Genomic DNA, 21,294 nt, shown 5'->3' on the forward strand with positions numbered 1-21,294 from the left:
AAAGATAATAAAAGACAAAAAGGCTAAAACAATTACAAAGTCAACAAAAGAAGATGATAAATAAGAAAAAAAAAGATTAAAAAAAGGCAAGGAGAAGGTGAAGATGAAAACAAGGAAAAAAGGCACCAACAAGGTAAATTAACAAAAAAAAAAATCAGCTGAAAAAAATGTGAAGAAAAAGAAGATTAAGACAGAAAAAGAAGATTAAGACAAAAAAAGAGAAAAGCTCTACAACGAAAATGATGAAGAAAGAAAGATAATGATTTAAATTACATTAAAGATGAAGTTGAACAAAAGGAAGATGTAACAACAAAAAAGTAAAAGACATAAATGAAGCAAAAAAAAGAGAAAAAGGGATAAAACTCCACAAAGATGATGCTGAAGAAAGAAGGAAACATAATACAGATAGAAATTACATTAATGATAAAGATGAAAACAAGACCAAAAAAAGTAAAAGAAAAAGGTCAACAAAAAAACTTTGACAAAGAGAAAGATGATAGAGAAGAAAAAGAAAAAAAAAAAGATAAAATGAATATTAAGTCAATGAAGATTATGAAAGTGACATGAAGATGGTGAAGATGAAAACAAAGAAAAAATTTATAGAAAAGGTCAAAAATTAAAAAGAGGAAGAGAAAGTCAATTTAGAAAAGGAAGACAAAAAGGAAAAAAACTGCAGAGAAAATGATAAAGAAGGAAAGATAATAAAGATGGAAAGGACATTATTAATGAAGATGAGCACAAGGTAAACTAGGTAACAAAAAAAACACAAAAAAGGAAGATCAAGCAAAAATAAGTGAAGAAGAAAAAGATGGTGGAAAAGAGGAAGACAAGAAAAGGAATAGTAAGTCAATGAAAAAGATGATGAATGACGAAACAAAAGTAAAGAAAAAAATGACATGAAGCTGGTGAACATGAAAACAAGGAAAAAATGCAACTAAAAACTACAAGAAGGTTAACAAAAAAAGATGACGGAAAAAAAAAACACAGAAGAGGAAGACAAAAAAGAGATAAGTAATCTATGAGGAGGAGGAAGAAAAATCCTGGTGTTCTGTGGCAAATGCCATCGTCCTGCACAGTGTTGGGCTGCGAGTACAACCCCCATCTGTGGACGTCGGGCACTCACACCATTCTCATGGAGTCGGTTTCTAACCGTTTGTGCAGATACATGCACATTTGTGGCCTGCTGGAGGTCATTTTGCAGGGCTCTGGCAGTGCTCCTCCTGTTCCTCCTTGCACAAAGGCGGAGGTAGCGGTCCTGCTGCTGGGTTCTTGCCCTCCTACGGCCCCCTCCACATCTCCTGGTGTACTGGCCTGTCTCCTGGTAGCGCCTCCAGCCTGTGGACACTACGCTGACAGACACAGCAAACCTTCTTGCCACAGCTCGCATTGATGTGCCATCCTGGATGAGCTGCACTACCTGAGCCACTTGTGTGGGTTGTAGAGTCCGTCTCATGCTACCACAACTGTGAAAGCACAACCAACATTCAAAAGTGACCAAAACATCAGCCAGAAAGCATTGGTACTGAGATGTGGTCTGTGGTCCCCACCTGCAGAACCACTCCTTTATAGAGGGGGGCTTGATAATTGCCAATAATTATGGTGCTTGAATCTCCTAGGTTCAAGCAACATATTGTGATCCGATTTCTTATATTTTATTATTCTTCTCCGCGTTTTCCGCAATTAATGCGGCCCGAACCGCTCGGCGCAGAGACCCCGTTCAGGTGGCGTTTCGAAGCCCTCGGTGGGGACAGGTGTGCTATGACTTTTATAGTCTATCCGATATGTAGTTTTTTTAAAAATCGCATTTTAAATACAAAAAATTCCCATAGGAAATAATGGCGAACTTTCCATTACCCCCAACTTGACCTTCCAAAGATGGCAGCTATGCAAATGTACGGTGTCCATTTTAGGACATGATCATTTATCAAAGTCAAACATCAGAATAAAGTGACTATGACACTCACTCGTCCCGTGTGCAAAAGTAAGTGCGCCCCCGGCCCCGTGTGCAAAAGTAAGTGCGCCCCCGGCCCCGTGTGCAAAAGTAAGTGCGCCCCCGGCCCCGTGTGCAAAAGTAAGTGCGCCCCCGGCCCCGTGTGCAAAAGTAAGTGCGCCCCCGGCCCCGTGTGCAAAAGTAAGTGCGCCCCCGGCCCCGGGTGTGCAAAAGTAAGTGCGCCCCCGGCCCCGGGTGTGCAAAAGTAAGTGCGCCCCCGGCCCCGTGTGCAAAAGTAAGTGCGCCCCCGGCCCCGGGTGTGCAAAAGTAAGTGCGCCCCCGGCCCCGTGTGCAAAAGTAAGTGCGCCCCCGGCCCCGTGTGTGCAAAAGTAAGTGCGCCCCCGGCCCCGGGTGTGCAAAAGTAAGTGCGCCCCCGGCCCCGGGTGTGCAAAAGTAAGTGCGCCCCCGGCCCCGGGTGTGCAAAAGTAAGTGCGCCCCGGTCCCGGGTGTGGAAAAGTAAGTGCTCCCCTGGTCCCGGGTGTGGAAAGTGCTGCTGTAAAGCTGGCAGCGCTGTTCAAGCACCATGTATTTCCTTCAGGAAATGCCCATCTAGTTTCCATCTGTTGTCTATTCCATTTGCACAACACCATGTCAAATTGATTGTCAATCAGTGTTGCTTCCTAAGTGGACAGTTTCATTTCACAGAAGTTTGATTTACTTGGAGTTATATTCTGTTGTTTACGTGTTCCCTTTATTTTTTTGAGCAGTGTAGAAAAGAACAAGACATAAAATATACAAGGAATAGAAAGCCAACAAAGAAAATGAGGAAACAGAAGGAAAGATGATGAAGATGAAACCACGGAAAGGTAAAAGAAAGTGAAGGTCAACCAAAAAAAGGATGACAAAGAGAAAAGCGATAGAGGAAGAAAAAATAAAAACAATAGAAAGTCAACGAAGAAGATCATATAGATGAAAAAGACAAGACAATGATAAAGATGGTGCAGAAAAATATGACAGAAGATGGGAGCAAGGAAGACAAGAAGAAAATGACAAGACAAAGTAGAAGAGAAGTGAAGATGAACACAAGAAAACAGAACAATGCGAATAAGATATAATTTATCTATTATCTATCATCTATCCATCCATCATCTATCCATCCATCATCTATCCATCCATCATCTATCCATCCATCATCTATCCATCCATCATCTATCCATCCATCATCTATCCATCCATCATCTATCCATCCATCATCTATCCATCCATCATCTATCCATCCATCATCTATCCATCATCTATCCATCCATCATCTATCCATCCATCATCTATCCATCCATCATCTATCCATCCATCATCTATCCATCCATCATCTATCCATCCATCATCTATCCATCCATCATCTATCCATCCATCATCTATCCATCCATCATCTATCCATCCATCATCTATCCATCATCTATCCATCATCTATCCATCATCTATCCATCATCTATCCATCATCTATCCATCATCTATCCATCATCTATCCATCATATATCCATCATCTATCCATCATCTATCCATCATCTATCTATCTGTTATCTATGTCCTGCATACATTAGTGCAGCTATAGCTGGAGAACCTCTTCCCACTGAGGGGTTAATCCTATAATCAGCGCTGTGCGGTTACGAGCAGATGCATTATATCTCGCAGTCGGCCTCATCGCTGTGACGTGAGAGGAGACATCCAGATATTCTATATTAAAGCCTCTTCATAAACAATAGTAGGAATACATCATGTTATGTCCCTACGACAACACTTCCTGCTTTATGATGGAATGACGGCAGAGATCAGGCTGGGAGCCGAGCGCTCCGTAGTGTCCCCATGATAACACTGACTGACCCCAGCAGAGGACGTCTCGTGCTCCTCGCTCCAATACACTGGCATTTAAGTGTTGTCATAGGGATTCAAGTTTTCATTTTTAGTCCTTTTGGGGGAATCTTATTCCTGAGCAAAGCTTCATGGGAAAAAAAGGTATGCAAATGAGATCATCTCCAGAAGGAGCCAGTTGTCCTATAATCCTGGAGGCGAGATGATTAGCAAACTACTAAAAGGACAGATTCTGATTGGTTGCTCCGAGGCCTAGCGTTCTTTATGGTAAAACATTAAGCGTTGTCATGGGAACATTTGCCATTCAGGATCCCAGGAAAGCTGGGTGCGGACCTCCTTCGGGGGAATGATAAACCTTCTGGTGACAATAATGACACACGATTAGGACGATCTCGGCCACAAGTCCTTGACTCCACGTCTGTGATCCGGAGCCCATAAATGTCGGTGAGTGTCACTAAAACGGAGCAAAACTATCCTTCATGGTGTAGGATGTGATTCATCTGACTGCAGAGCAGCTTGTGTGACAGCCTGACGCAGCGGAAGCCACGGCGTGGGGAGGAAAGACAACGGCTGCCATACTGGGCTACGCCAGCTGCCACCCAGCTTTCCCAGACTCCCGAATGGCCTAGATATACACTGACACACCTCCAACACACATCCCGGTCACTTGGGGAGTCTAGGATAGATGGGGTGACCCTTTCTATAGTAAAATACGAGTCATCACCCAGCTTTCCCAGACTCCAGAATGGCACATACACTTATACACCTTTGACACATATCCCGGTCACTCAGGGTGTCTGGGATAGTTGGAGCGACCGTTCCCTGTAGTAATATACACACGAGTCATCACCCAGCTTTCCCAGAAGCTGACAGTACTACAAGGTGGCTTTCCCCACCACTAGGCCCTTACTGTTGATCTATTTTGCAGTCTGGAGCTCCCTCTGGTGGCTCAGTGCGTTATTACAGCGCAGAGATCTGCATTACTCATTATTGGCTACGGCTGCCGACAGCTGAATCAGGAGGGCGACGCGCTGCCAGAAAGAACGAATTTCTAATGAGTCAGGGGAAAAAAATGATCATTTTTGCTGTGTAATGAATAAAAAAAATTGTCCATTGTTATAAATAATCTGCCGGGACCAGTGCTGACTACCTGTGTCAGTATCTGCCTCATCTTATTACAAGGCCTGCACCGAACAGCGACTTTTACCGAAAAATATCAGGCACAGGTTATATTCCCAGACTCTTCTGTCTTCTGTCTTGAGACACAAGGGTCTGTGAGTATAACCTGATGATCACCTTTGACACTCAGTGCAGGAATGAATGTGTCGCATGGATTTATGTCAACTTACATCAGTTAAGGAATTTGCTCCTCAGACATTGTGGAGGCATCACAACACAGAACCAACCCCAATCAGAGGACAATAAAACATTCCTTATCTATGAACTGTTCCAATATTTATGGACATAACTGTTTATCACTCATGGTAATTCTCCTTCACGTCACCTGTCTTATCTATGGCATTTTTCTGTGCTGTGTTGTGCATAAATATGTGATTCTTCAGCAGTGGCGTAACTACAAAGTTATGGGCCCCAGTGCGAACTTCCAAATGGGGCCCCCACCTTCCCCCGCCCTACCCCCCCCCCACCTTCCCCTAGATACGCCTCGGACTGTTGCAGGAATCTCCTGCACTGCAACATGGTGTTGGGTGCCAGCACAGCCCGCACAGTGGTACATCCAGGACAGCCCGCACAGTGGTACATCCAGCACAGCCCGCACAGTGGTATATCCAGCACAGCCCGCACAGTGGTACATCCAGGACAGCCCGCACAGTGGTACATCCAGCACAGCCCGCACAGTGGTACATCCAGCACAGCCCGCACAGTGGTACATCCAGCACAGTGGTATATCCAGCACAGCCCGCACAGTGGTATATCCAGCACAGCCCGCACAGTGGTATATCCAGCACAGCCCGCACAGTGGTATATCCAGCACAGCCCGCACAGGGGTATATCCAGCACAGCCCGCACAGTGGTACATCCAGGACAGCCCGCACAGTGGTACATCCAGCACAGCCCGCACAGTGGTATATCCAGCACAGCCCGCACAGTGGTATATCCAGCACAGCCCGCACAGGGGTATATCCAGCACAGCCAGCACAGGGGGTATATAGAGCACAGCCCTCACAGTGGTACATCCAGCACAGCCCGCACAGTGGTATATCCAGCACAGCCCGCACAGTGGTATATCCAGCACAGCCCGCACAGTGGTACATCCAGCACAGCCCGCACAGTGGTATATCCAGCACAGCCCACACAGTGGTATATCCAGCACAGCCCTCACAGTGGTATATCCAGCACAGCCCGCACAGGGGTATATCCAGCACAGCCCGCACAGTGGTATATCCAGCACAGCCCGCACAGTGGTATATCCAGCACAGCCCTCACAGTGGTATATCCAGCACAGCCCGCACAGTGGTATATCCAGCACAGCCCGCACAGTGGTATATCCAGCACAGCCCGCACAGGGGTATATCCAGCACAGCCCGCACAGTGGTACATCCAGCACAGCCCGCACAGTGGTACATCCAGCACAGCCCGCACAGTGGTATATCCAGCACAGCCCGCACAGTGGTATATCCAGCACAGCCCGCACAGTGGTATATCCAGCACAGCCAGCACAGTGGTATATCCAGCACAGCCCGCACAGTGGTATATCCAGCACAGCCCTCACAGTGGTATATCCAGCACAGCCCGCACAGGGGTATATCCAGCACAGCCCGCACAGGGGTATATCCAGCACAGCCAGCACAGTGGTATATCCAGCACAGCCCGCACAGTGGTATATCCAGCACAGCCAGCACAGTGGTATATCCAGCACAGCCCGCACAGTGGTATATCCAGCACAGCCCGCACAGTGGTATATACAGCACAGCCCGCACAGTGGTATATCCAGCACAGCCCTCACAGTGGTATATCCAGCACAGCCAGCACAGTGGTATATCCAGCACAGCCCGCACAGTGGTATATCCAGCACAGCCCACACAGTGGTATATCCAGCACAGCCCGCACAGTGGTATATCCAGCACAGCCCTCACAGGGGTATATCCAGCACAGCCCTCACAGTGGTATATCCAGCACAGCCAGCACAGTGGTATATCCAGCACAGCCCGCACAGTGGTATATCCAGCACAGCCCACACAGTGGTATATCCAGCACAGCCCGCACAGTGGTATATCCAGCACAGCCCACACAGTGGTATATCCAGCACAGCCCTCACAGTGGTATATCCAGCACAGCCCACACAGGGGTATATAGAGCACAGCCAACACAGTGGTATATCCAGCACAGCCCTCACAGTGGTATATCCAGCACAGCCCACACAGTGGTATATCCAGCACAGCCCTCACAGTGGTATATCCAGCACAGCCCACACAGGGGTATATAGAGCACAGCCAACACAGTGGTATATCCAGCACAGCCCTCACAGTGGTATATCCAGCACAGCCCGCACAGGGGTATATCCAGCACAGCCCGCACAGTGGTATATAGAGCACAGCCAGAACAGTGGTATATCCAGCACAGCCCGCACAGTGGTATATCCAGCACAGCCCGCACAGTGGTATATCCAGCACAGCCCGCACAGTGGTATATCCAGCACAGCCCTCACAGTGGTATATAGAGCACAGCCCGCACAGGGGTATATCCAGCACAGCCCTCACAGTGGTATATCCAGCACAGCCCACACAGTGGTATATCCAGCACAGCCCGCACAGTGGTATATCCAGCACAGCCCACACAGTGGTATATCCAGCACAGCCCTCACAGTGGTATATCCAGCACAGCCCACACAGGGGTATATAGAGCACAGCCAACACAGTGGTATATCCAGAACAGCCCTCACAGTGGTATATCCAGCACAGCCCACACAGTGGTATATCCAGCACAGCCCTCACAGTGGTATATCCAGCACAGCCCACACAGGGGTATATAGAGCACAGCCAACACAGTGGTATATCCAGCACAGCCCTCACAGTGGTATATCCAGCACAGCCCGCACAGGGGTATATACAGCACAGCCCACATCTCATCTCCCCCCCCCCCCCCCCCGATAATGGCCCCACAGTCCGGTTAAAAAGAAAAAAAAAAACTCTCCTCACCTTTCCTTTTGCCCGCGCTGCTCCTGGCGGCTGCAGTCTGCCCAGGACACTGCAGGTGCGCGATGATATGACGTCATCGCGCACCCGCAGTGTACTGTCAGAGGCAGAGCGGGGAATGATGGGAGAGGGAGCGTCAGGTGACGCTCTCTCCTCCATCATTGCATTGAACTATACCGGTGTCATAGACGCCGGTATAGTTAAATGCGGCGGCGGCGGCACTGGGGGAGGAACAGTGCAGCGGCCCACTACTGGCATCGGCTCTTCTGGCATTTGCCAGAAGTGCCCGATGGCCAGCCCGGCCCTGCTCAGACCTGCCGGCCCGGGGCCCCTGACCTGCGGGGCCCGGTCGCAATGGCGACCGCGGTAGTTACGCCCCTGTTCTTCAGAATTTGTATTAGTCTATGCCTGATGAAGAGACCTGTGTAGTCTCGAAAGCTTGCAATTTGTTACCATCTTTTCAGTTAGCCATTAAAAGGTATCAGCCACTGAGGACTCTCAATTCTAAATATTTTTCTATCCACTGGCTAACACGGTACAGACATATATAGCTTTCCTGTATGTTTATGGCAAATGATGGATCCACTTTAAGCAGGGTAAGGAGGAATAAAAAAACACCTAAGCTATTACTGTGGGGGTGGGGCTGTGACAGCCTCTTATTGTCTATTATAGAACTGGACATTTGGGGCTCAGCTACCCTTAGAGACGGGCCTGTTATCCTACCCACTAAATAGGGGGTAAAACCTTCTGCCGAAAAGAACCCTGTGACAACACTGAGCTGCTGGGGGATCATAAGTTGGACGTTTTGCTAGGGGGATACTTGAAGAAAAGTATTTTCAGCACAAAAGAGGGCTGGTGACTAGAGATCAAGCACTGATGTATGTTATATCGGTTTATGGAGAACTTAGGTGAACAAGCACTAATCCTGGTGCCTAAAGAACAAGCAGTGATCCTGGTTCCTAAAGAACAAGCTCTGATGCTGGTGCCTAGAGAACAAGCAGTGATCCTGGTGCCTAGAGAACAAGCAGTGATCCTGGTGCCTAGAGAACAAGCAGTGATCCTGGTGCCTAGAGAACAAGCAGTGATCCTGGTGCCTAGAGAACAAGCAGTGATCCTGGTGCCTAGAGAACAAGCAGTGATCCTGGTGCCTAGAGAACAAGCAGTGATCCTGGTGCCTAGAGAACAAGCAGTGATCCTGGTGCCTAGAGAACAAGCACTGATCCTGGTGCCTAGAGAACAAGCAGTGATCCTGGTGCCTAGAGAACAAGCAGTGATCCTGGTCCTAGAGAACAAGCAGTGATCCTGGTGCCTAGAGAACAAGCACTGATCCTGGTGCCTAGAGAACAAGCACTGATCCTGGTGCCTAGAGAACAAGCACTGATCCTGGTGCCTAGAGAACAAGCACTGATCCTGGTGCCTAGAGAACAAGCAGTGATCCTGGTGCCTAGAGAACAAGCAGTGATCCTGGTCCTAGAGAACAAGCAGTGATCCTGGTGCCTAGAGAACAAGCACTGATCCTGGTGCCTAGAGAACAAGCACTGATCCTGGTGCCTAGAGAACAAGCACTGATCCTGGTGCCTAGAGAACAAGCACTGATCCTGGTGCCTAGAGAACAAGCAGTGATCCTGGTGCCTAGAGAACAAGCAGTGATCCTGGTCCTAGAGAACAAGCAGTGATCCTGGTGCCTAGAGAACAAGCACTGATCCTGGTGCCTAGAGAACAAGCACTGATCCTGGTGCCTAGAGAACAAGCACTGATCCTGGTGCCTAGAGAACAAGCACTGATCCTGGTGCCTAGAGAACAAGCACTGATCCTGGTGCCTAGAGAACAAGCACAGATGCCGGTGCCTAGAGAACAAGCACAGATGCCGGTGCCTAGAGAACAAGCACTGATCCCGATGCCTAGAGAACAAGCACTGATCCCGGTGCCTAGACCACAAGCACTGATTCTTGTGCCTAGAGAACAAGCTCTGATCTGTCATGTATTACTATCACTTAGTTCTATCTATTATTGGGAAAAGTCGGTAACAATCTAATTACACATCCAATTGCAGCATAAGCAGACATTTTTGCTGTTTACAACCCTGGAAAAGATGGGTGACCACCTTGCTGGGATCTATCTGGGAGCTACCAAATAAACATGGCTACCCAGGGCTTGTGAAAGGGAAAATGTGGCGGCAGCCAAACAGGTCTCGGCCGCTATTATACAATGTGTAACGCCCCATTAGATACGATCACAGCCAGCATTATTGGAGCACGGGCCCTATGACAAAGCGAAGGATGTCCGGACCTCCGCTGCCACATCCTCGTATTTCATGCCTTCACCTCAGGAGGCGGCCATTTTGTGAGCCATCAGCATCTTAGTATTGATTTGCAGGCGTGCGACTGCGACTTATTAATCATCTTATACGGCCGGGGTGGGATATTGTTTGCTCGTATTGCTAGTATTGGTCCAGCCTACACAAAATGGCCACTCTCCTCAGTAGCCTTCCGTTTCTATGGTGATGGTGAATGTCGGCTATCACTCAGCTTTCCCCAAAACACTGAATTCAGGAACATTTTTTCCTGTTTTGGGGAAATTTGGATGACAGCAAATAAGTCCATGGGCATAACTCCCACCGAGGTCATCATGTCAGACAGATATGGAGCTGTGATGGCAGCCATATATATTTCATAAAGACCTCGCTGCCCACATGAGGCGCCGCCCGGCGACCACAGGCTTCTCAATGGCTAACCTCAATACACCCCTGACTTACTGGAGGAACAGACCCTTAGATCTGGCAGCTAGAGGACGGACGTGCTGCAAAACCGGCAGCCATGATGGATCTCAGTTATTGGCAGGAAAGGGAGACGCTGCTAATGTGACTACATCCAACGTCAGATAATTTATAATTGGCACACTCCAGAAATGTGATGCAAAGGGGAATATTTAATGTACATACAGTAGTCAACATTCTCTATACTATACATCCAACGTCAGGTCTGCGGCCCATAGAGCTCACCCAAAATAATACACAACCCCCAAAGTGGGGTATGCAGCCCCGACCGTACACATGCCCTGTGGGGTGTATGGAGTACACAAGGTGTATACAGCCTCGTATATGTGCAACATGAGGTATACGGAGTACACAAGGTGTATACAGCCTCGTATATGTGCAACATGAGGTATACGGAGTACACAAGGTGTATACAGCCTCGTATATGTGCAACATGAGGTATACGGAGTACACAAGGTGTATACAGCCTCGTATATGTGCAACGTGAGGTATACGGAGTACACAAGGTGTATACAGCCCCGTACACATGCACTGTGGGGTGTAAGGAGTACACAAGGTGTATACAGCCTCGTATATGTGCAACATGAGGTATACGGAGTACACAAGGTGTATACAGCCTCGTATGTGTGCAACATGAGGTATACGGAGTACACAAGCTGTATACAGCCTCGTATATGTGCAACGTGAGGTATACGGAGTACACAAGGTGTATACAGCCCCGTACACATGCACTGTGGGGTGTAAGGAGTACACAAGGTGTATACAGCCTCGTATATGTGCACTGTGAGGTATACGGAGTACACAAGGTGTATACAGCCTCGTATGTGTGCAACATGAGGTATACGGAGTACACAAGCTGTATACAGCCTCGTATATGTGCAACGTGAGGTATACGGAGTACACAAGGTGTATACAGCCCCGTACACATGCACTGTGGGGTGTAAGGAGTACACAAGGTGTATACAGCCCCGTACACATGCACTGTGGGGTGTAAGGAGTACACAAGGTGTATACAGCCTCGTATATGTGCACTGTGAGGTATACGGAGTACACAAGGTGTATACAGCCCCGTACACATGCACTGTGAGGTATACGGAGTACACAAGGTGTATACAGCCTCGTATATGTGCAACGTGAGGTGTAAGGAGTACACAAGGTGTATACAGCCCCATACACATGCACTGTGGGGTGTAAGGAGTACACAAGGTGTATACAGCCCCTTACACATGCACTGTGGGGTGTAAGGAGTACACAAGGTGTATACAGCCTCGTATATGTGCAACGTGGGGTGTATGGAGTACACAAGGTGTATACAGCCCTGTACACATGCACTGTGAGGTATACGGAGTACACAAGGTGTATACAGCCCCGTACACATGCACTGTGGGGTGTAAGGAGTACACAAGGTGTATACAGCCTCGTATATGTGCACTGTGAGGTATACGGAGTACACAAGGTGTATACAGCCTCGTATGTGTGCAACATGAGGTATACGGAGTACACAAGCTGTATACAGCCTCGTATATGTGCACTGTGAGGTATACGGAGTACACAAGGTGTATACAGCCTCGTATATGTGCAACATGAGGTATACGGAGTACACAAGGTGTATACAGCCTCGTATGTGTGCAACATGAGGTATACGGAGTACACAAGCTGTATACAGCCTCGTATATGTGCAACGTGAGGTATACGGAGTACACAAGGTGTATACAGCCCCGTACACATGCACTGTGGGGTGTAAGGAGTACACAAGGTGTATACAGCCTCGTATATGTGCACTGTGAGGTATACGGAGTACACAAGGTGTATACAGCCTCGTATGTGTGCAACATGAGGTATACGGAGTACACAAGCTGTATACAGCCTCGTATATGTGCAACGTGAGGTATACGGAGTACACAAGGTGTATACAGCCCCGTACACATGCACTGTGGGGTGTAAGGAGTACACAAGGTGTATACAGCCCCGTACACATGCACTGTGGGGTGTAAGGAGTACACAAGGTGTATACAGCCTCGTATATGTGCACTGTGAGGTATACGGAGTACACAAGGTGTATACAGCCCCGTACACATGCACTGTGAGGTATACGGAGTACACAAGGTGTATACAGCCTCGTATATGTGCAACGTGAGGTGTAAGGAGTACACAAGGTGTATACAGCCCCATACACATGCACTGTGGGGTGTAAGGAGTACACAAGGTGTATACAGCCCCTTACACATGCACTGTGGGGTGTAAGGAGTACACAAGGTGTATACAGCCTCGTATATGTGCAACGTGGGGTGTATGGAGTACACAAGGTGTATACAGCCCTGTACACATGCACTGTGAGGTATACGGAGTACACAAGGTGTATACAGCCCCGTACACATGCACTGTGGCGTACACAGAGTACACAAGGTGTATACAGCCCCTTACACATGCACTGTGGGGTGTAAGGAGTACACGAGGTGTATACAGCCTCGTATATGTGCAACGTGAGGTGTAAGGAGTACACAAGGTGTATACAGCCTCGTATATGTGCAACGTGAGGTGTAAGGAGTACACAAGGTGTATACAGCCTCGTATATGTGCAACGTGAGGTGTAAGGAGTACACAAGGTGTATACAGCCCCGTACACATGTACTGTGGCATATACTGCGTATTCCTGTGAAGGAAAGTGGTGGAATGATGGGAATCACCAGATGGAGACGTCACTGATCTGCAACTGATGGAAAAACTGATTTTCTAAACCTCTGGATTCCTTCAGTCTATGTATCTGATGACTGCCCGCCAAATACTGATGATGGAGGCGACAGATGGTCACCAGATACCGACGATGGAGGCGACATGTGGTCACCAGATACTGATGATGGAGGCGACAGATGGTCACCAGATACTGATGATGGAGGCGACATGCGGTCACCAGATACTGATGATGGAGGCGACATGCGGTCACCAGATACTGATGATGGAGGAGACATGTGGTCACCAGATACTGATGATGGAGGTGACAGATGGTCACCAGATACTGATGATGGAGGAGACATGTGGTCACCAGATACTGATGATGGAGGCGACAGATGGTCACCAGATACTGATGATGGAGGCGACATGCGGTCACCAGATACTGATGATGGAGGCGACATGCGGTCACCAGATACTGATGATGGAGGAGACATGCGGTCACCAGATACTGATGATGGAGGAGACATGCGGTCACCAGATACTGATGATGGAGGTGACAGATGGTCACCAGATACTGATGATGGAGGAGACATGTGGTCACCAGATACTGATGATGGAGGCGACGGTGTGGTCACCAGATACTGATGATGGAGGCGACGTGTGGTCACCAGATACTGATGATGGAGGAGACGTGTGGTCACCAGATACTGATGATGGAGGAGACATGTGGTCACCAGATACTGATGATGGAGGCGACATTTTTTTCCACACCTGCCTAAAAGTTTTGCACAGTGCTGTGTGTGAGGGATGGGCAGCTGTAGCCCCACAGCTCGGCCCCGGACCTGCATGTGCCGCACCAAAACCAGTCCTAGTGCAAGTGTATGACGGATTTGTGTAGATGTGACCATGTGTGATCACCGCTTTTCACTGATAGTGTCATTCACACCATGTACATGGCTATATCTATAAGGTCCTGGGACACTGACACCGTCCTGTGTAGTGAGCTGTAAATGCAGTGAGGTGGAGTCAGTGTTTGCGGCACCTATAGGGTGGTCTCCATATCGATAAGGGGCTGCAGGACAAAGACAAGACAAGTAGTTTGGGCCCCCAGTGGACCATTAGATATAACATAATAAAAAATAAGTGATGCATTCTTATATTTTTTTACTACATTTTTGTATTTATTTTTATGGAATTATTTTTGCTCTAGCACTAAACCTAATCCTATCCCTAACCCTAGTCTTAGCGATAATCCTACCACTAAACCTAGTCTTAATCTAATTAGAAAAAGTTTGTTTATTACCCTGGCACTAATCCTAGCCCTAAAGCTACCATTATCATTAACTGTAGTCCTAAGCCTACTCTTAACCCTAACCTTAGCCCAAGCCATATTCCTAACCCTTACCTTAGTCCTGACCCTACTCTTAGTCCTAACCCCAGCCCAAGCCATATTCCTAACCCTTCCCTTAGTCCTGACCCTACTCTTAGCCCTAACACTAGCCCAAGCCATATTCCTAACCCTTACCTTAGTCCTGACCCTACTCTTAGCCCTAACCTCAGCCCAAGCCATATTCCTAACCCTACTCTTAGCCCTAACCCCAGCCCAAGCCATATTCCTAACCCTTACCTTACTCCTGACCCTACTCTTAGCCCTAACCCCAGTCCAAGCCATATTCCTAACCCTTACCTTAATCCTGACCCTACTCTTAGCCCTAACCCCAGCCCAAATCATATTTCTAACCCTACTCTTAGCCCTAACCCTAACCTTAGCCCAAGCCATATTCCTAACCCTTACCTTAGTCCTGACCCTACTCTTAGCCCTAACCCCAACCCAAATCATATTTCTAACCCTACTCTTAGCCCTAACCTTAGCCTTAGCCCAAGCCATATTCCTAACCCTTACCTTAGTCCTGACCCTACTGTTAGCCCTAACCCCAGCCCAAATCATATTCCTAACCCTACTCTTAGCCCTAACCCTAACCTTAGCCCAAGCCATATTCCTAACCCTTACCTTAGTCCTGACCCTACTCTTAGTCCTAACCCTAACCTTAGCCCAAGCCATATATCTAACCCTTACCTTAGTCCTGACCCTACTCTTAGCCCTAACCCCAACCCAAATCATATTTCTAACCCTACTCTTAGCCCTAACCCTAGCCTTAGCCCAAGCCATATTCCTAACCCTTACCTTAGTCCTGACCCTACTCTTAGCCCTAACCCCAGCCCAAATCATATTCCTAATCCTACTCTTAGCCCTAACCCTAACCTTAGCCCAAGCCATATTCCTAACCCTTACCTTAGTCCTGACCCTACTCTTAGCCCTAACCCTAACCTTAGCCCAAGCCATATTCCTAACCCTTACCTTAGTCCTGACCCTACTCTTAGCCCTAACCCCAGCCCAAGCCATATTCCTAACCCTTACCTTAGTCCTGACCCTACTCTTAGCACTAACCCCAGCCCAAGCCATACTCCTAACCCTACTCTTAGTCCTAAACCTACTCCTAACCCGAGCCCAAGCCATATTCCTAACCCTTACCTTAGTCCTGACTCTACTCTTAGCCCTAACCCCAGCCATATTCCTAACCCTACTCTTAGCCCTAACCATAGCCCAAGCCATATTCCTAACCCTTACCTTAGTCCTGACCCTACTCTTAGCACTAACCCCAGCCCAAGCCATACTCCTAACCCTACTCTTAGTCCTAAACCTACTCCTAACCCGAGCCCAAGCCATATTCCTAACCCTTACCTTAGTCCTGACCCTACTCTTAGCCCTAACCCCAGCCCAAGCCATATTCCTAACCCTACTCTTAGCCCTAACCCTACTCTTAGCCCTAACCGTAGCCCAAGCCATATTCCTAACCCTTACCTTAGTCCTGACCCTACTCTTAGCCCTAACCTTAGCCCAGCCATATTCCAAACCCTTACCTTAGTCCTGACCCTACTCTTAGCCCTAACCCCAGCCATATTCCTAACCCTACTCTTAACCCTAACCTTAACCCAAGCCATATTCCTAACCCTTACCTTAGTCCTAAACCTACTCCTAACCCAAGCCCAAGCCATATTCCTAACCCTTACCTTAGTCCTGACCCTACTCTTAGCCCTAACCCCAGCCATATTCCTAACCCTTACCTTAGTCCTGACCCTACTCTTAGCCCTAACCCCAGCCCAAGCCATATTCCTAACCCTACTCTTAGCCCTAACCCTACTCTTAGCCCTAACCGTAGCCCAAGCCATATTCCTAACCCTTACCTTAGTCCTGACCCTACTCTTAGCCCTAACCTTAGCCCAGCCATATTCCAAACCCTTACCTTAGTCCTGACCCTACTCTTAGCCCTAACCCCAGCCATATTCCTAACCCTACTCTTAACCCTAACCTTAACCCAAGCCATATTCCTAACCCTTACCTTAGTCCTGACCCTACTCTTAGCCCTAACCCCAGCCATATTCCTAACCCTTACCTTAGTCCTGACCCTACTCTTAGCCCTAACCTTAGCCCAGCCATATTCCAAACCCTTACCTTAGTCCTGATCCTACTCTTAGCCCTAACCCCAGCCATATTCCTAACCCTACTCTTAACCCTAACCTTAACCCAAGCCATATTCCAAACCCTTACCTTAGTCCTGACCCTACTCTTAGCCCTAACCCCAGCCATATTCCTAACCCTTACCTTAGTCCTGACCCTACTCTTAGCCCTAACCCCAGCCCAAGCCATATTCCTAACCCTTCCTTAGTCCTGACGCTACTCTGAGCCCTAACCCCAGCCCAAGCCATATTCCTAACCCTTACCTTAGTCCTGACCCTACTCTTAGCCCTAACCCCAGCCATATTCCTAACCCTTACCTTAGTCCTGACCCTACTCTTAGCCCTAACCCCAGCCCAAGCCATATTCCTAACCCTTACCTTAGTCCTGACCCTACTCTTAGCCCTAACCCCAGCCATATTCCTAACCCTTACCTTAGTCCTGACCCTACTCTTAGCCCTAACCCCAGCCCAAGCCATATTCCTAACCCTTACCTTAGTCCTGACCCTACTCTTAGCCCTAACCCCAACCCAAATCATATTTCTAACCCTACTCTTAGCCCTAACCCTAGCCTTAGCCCAAGCCATATTCCTAACCCTTACCTTAGTCCTGACCCTACTCTTAGCCCTAACCCCAGCCCAAATCATATTCCTAACCCTTACCTTAGTCCTGACCCTACTCTTAGCCCTAACCCCAGCCCAAGCCATATTCCTAACCCTTACCTTAGTCCTGACCCTACTCTTAGCCCTAACCCCAGCCCAAGCCATATTCCTAACCCTTACCTTAGTCCTGACCCTACTCCTATCCCTGGCGCTAACCTCACTGTAGTCTTAACGCCAGATTCATTATTGCATTTGTGCTTTTTTTTATGTCTAAAGTGTTTTAACCTGTTCTCCATTTTCGTCTAATTCTTAATTTAATTTGCGCCTTTCTTAAACTCTATTTTCTATGTGTTCACCCGTTTTTTTGTTTTCATCTCGCCATTATGGAAGGGCTTTGGTCTTTCAGCTGTTTTTGGCTAATTCACTAATTGCAACTTTTAAAAAAATGCAAAAGTTGGGGCAAATGAGCTCCAACCCCTCTCCCCCGCAGACTGATATTGCGCGCACCACATACCACAAACTCGTTAGTGTTTTTTTTGTTTTGTTTTTTGTTTTTTTAACAAAGGACACGTTTTAAAAAAAAAAAACTTAGGGACAGATCCTCCAGCAGCTTTGTCTCTCCTTTAGCAAAATTACCAGTGCAGAGCGCAGCAGTCACAATGAGCTGCTGCGCTCTGCACTGGCACCGACCAAGATGATAAAGCGCTCCATCAACACCAGAGCTATGTTATCTCGGTCACAGTCGATTAAAGGCTCATCATGATGGCTGCTCTCTGCATAGGACCCTGCGGCACCGATTTAGACATCAAATCAGCCACTGGTGAATCATATAAGTACTCACTGCGCCAATCCAACAATAAGAATCAGTGGGGGTCGGGGCAATAGTTTGCACCTCTATAGAATTTGCCACCCGGGTCAACAGCCCTTGTGAACGCCCCTACACTATGCCACAGGAAACACCATGAAGGGTGTATTCTGTATCCGGCGTGTCTAGTTGGATGCACTGTATATAGATGGGTGACAACAGGCTCTAGATTTGTGCACTGTGCAAAAGTTTTAGGCATGCGTGGAAAAATGCTGCAAAGAAAGAATGTTTTCAAAAATTGAAGTGTTAATAGTTTATTTTTTAAGATTTAATAAAAAGTAAACTGAGTGAACAAAAGAGAAGCATAAAGCCCATGAGTATCTGGTGACCGCCCGTCGTCTCAATCACTTCCTCTAAGTTCACGTGTCACTTGAACAAGTTTTTGAATGAAGGTTGTTCCAAACATCTTGGAGGACTGACCCCAGATCTTCTATGTATGAGGCTTGTGAGGATCCTTCTGCCTCTTCATGTGATCCCAGACAGACTGGATGATGTGAGATCAGGGCTCTGTGGGGGTCGGATCATCACCTCTAGGACTCCTCGTTATTATTCACATTGGCCGGATGTTTGAGGCCGTTGTCCTATTGAAGAATAAATTTGGAGCCGATCAGACGCCTCCTGATGATATTACATGATAAATAAGCATATGCCTGCATTTCTCAGCAATGAGGACACCAAGAAATAGGTAGATGGTAGACACATTGCTCGGACAAGGAAACTTAGTGCAGCAGCTGAAAGACACATGCTGCTTCCCTTCGAAATAGGAAGATGTCCAGCAGTGCCATCAGCTCAGAACTGGCCCACCCCTGTGACTCAGCTACACCCATCTCCTGTTCGGAGAAGTCTGTCCAGAAATGGTCTTCATGGATAAATTAGGACTAAAAAATACCATACCTTCTACATGGAATCAAGACATTCCAGCAAAAGGAGATGAGAATTCTATCTGGATTATGGTGTTCTCAATACTGAGAAATACAGAGAGAAACTTAATCATCATGTGATACCATCAGGAGGCGTCTGATTGGCCAAACGTATATTCTAGAGCCGGGTAACGACCCCCAAACATCCAGCCAATGTCATTAACAAAGAGGAGTCCTAGAGGTGATGACCAGACCCCGGAGCCCTGATATCACATCATCCAGTCCGTCTGGGATCACATGAAGAGACAGAAGGATCCGCACAAGCCTCATACACAGAAGATCTGGGGTCAGTCCTCCAAGATGTTTGGTACAACCTCCTGCCGAGTTCCTTCACAAACTGTACATGTGACAAGTACTGAGGGAAAGTGACGCAGTACAGAGAGGTCGCCAAATACTGAGGGGATTTACAAATCTTTTTTTATTCCTTGGCTTGGGATATTGATAAGTTATAAAAAATATTAACACTTCTATTTTTAAAAGTATTATCACAGAATTTTTTCCACAGCTGCCAAAACATTTGTTGAGTTCTGTATATAGAGGGGTAACATTATGCTCTAGTTGGGTGCACTGTATATAGATGGTGACATTAGGCTCTAGTTTGGTGCGCTATATAAAGATGGTGACATTAGGCCCTAGTTGGGTGCACTGTATATAGATAGGTGACATTAGGGCCTAGTTGGGTGCACTGTATACAGATGGTGACATTAGGCCCTAGTTGGGTGCACTGTATATAGATGGTGACATTAGGGCCTAGTTGGGTGCACTGTATATAGATGGGTGACATTAGGGCCTAGTTGGGTGCACTGTATATAGATAGGTGACATTAGGGCCTAGTTGGGTGCGCTGTATATAGATGGGTGACATTAGGGCCTAGTTGGGTGCACTGTATATAGATAGGTGACATTAGGCCCTAGTTGGGTGCACTGTATATAGATGGTGACATTAGGGCCTAGTTGGGTGCACTGTATATAGATGGGTGACATTAGGGCCTAGTTGGGTGCACTGTATATAGATGGGTGACATTAGGGCCTAGTTGGGTGCACTGTATATAGATGGGTGACATTAGGGCCTAGTTGGGTGCGCTGTATATAGATGGTGACATTAGGCCCTAGTTGGGTGCACTGTATATAGATGGTGACATTAGGCCCTAGTTGGGTGCACTGTATATAGATGGTGACATTAGGGCCTAGTTGGGTGCACTGTATATAGATGGTGACATTAGGCCCTAGTTGGGTGCGCTGTATATAGATGGGTGACATTAGGGCCTAGTTGGGTGCACTGTATATAGATGGGTGACATTAGGGCCTAGTTGGGTGCACTGTATATAGATGGGTGACATTAGGGCCTAGTTGGGTGCACTGTATATAGATGGTGACATTAGGGCCTAGTTGGGTGCACTGTATATAGATGGGTGACATTAGGCCCTAGTTGGGTGCACTGTATATAGATGGGTGACATTAGGGCCTAGTTGGGTGCACTGTATATAGATGGTGACATTAGGCCCTAGTTGGGTGCACTGTATATAGATGGTGACATTAGGGCCTAGTTGGGTGCACTGTATATAGATGGTGACATTAGGGCCTAGTTGGGTGCACTGTATATAGATAGGTGACATTAGGGCCTAGTTGGGTGCACTGTATATAGATGGGTGACATTAGGGCCTAGTTGGGTGCACTGTATATAGATGGTGACATTAGGGCCTAGTTGGGTGCACTGTATATAGATTGGTGACATTAGGCCCTAGTTGGGTGCGCTGTATATAGATGGGTGACATTAGGCCCTAGTTGGGTGCGCTGTATATAGATGGTGACATTAGGCTCTAGTTGGGTGCGCTGTATATAGATGGTGACATTAGGCCCTAGTTGGGTGCACTGTATATAGATGGGTGACATTAGGGCCTAGTTGGGTGCACTGTATATAGATGGTGACATTAGGCCCTAGTTGGGTGCGCTGTATATAGATGGGTGACATTAGGCCCTAGTTGGGTG

General features: G+C 47.6%; 1 protein-coding gene across 1 annotated transcript in view; it reads right to left on the minus strand.

Annotated features, from left to right (window-relative positions):
* The window catches only part of VAMP2 (vesicle associated membrane protein 2), a 30,762-nt gene that overhangs the window by 3,992 nt on the left and 5,476 nt on the right, over positions 1-21,294 (minus strand). The window lies entirely within an intron of this gene.

Source organism: Ranitomeya variabilis, chromosome 5, assembly GCF_051348905.1.
Source record: "Ranitomeya variabilis isolate aRanVar5 chromosome 5, aRanVar5.hap1, whole genome shotgun sequence".
In the NCBI taxonomy this organism is placed as follows: Eukaryota; Metazoa; Chordata; class Amphibia; order Anura; family Dendrobatidae; genus Ranitomeya; species Ranitomeya variabilis.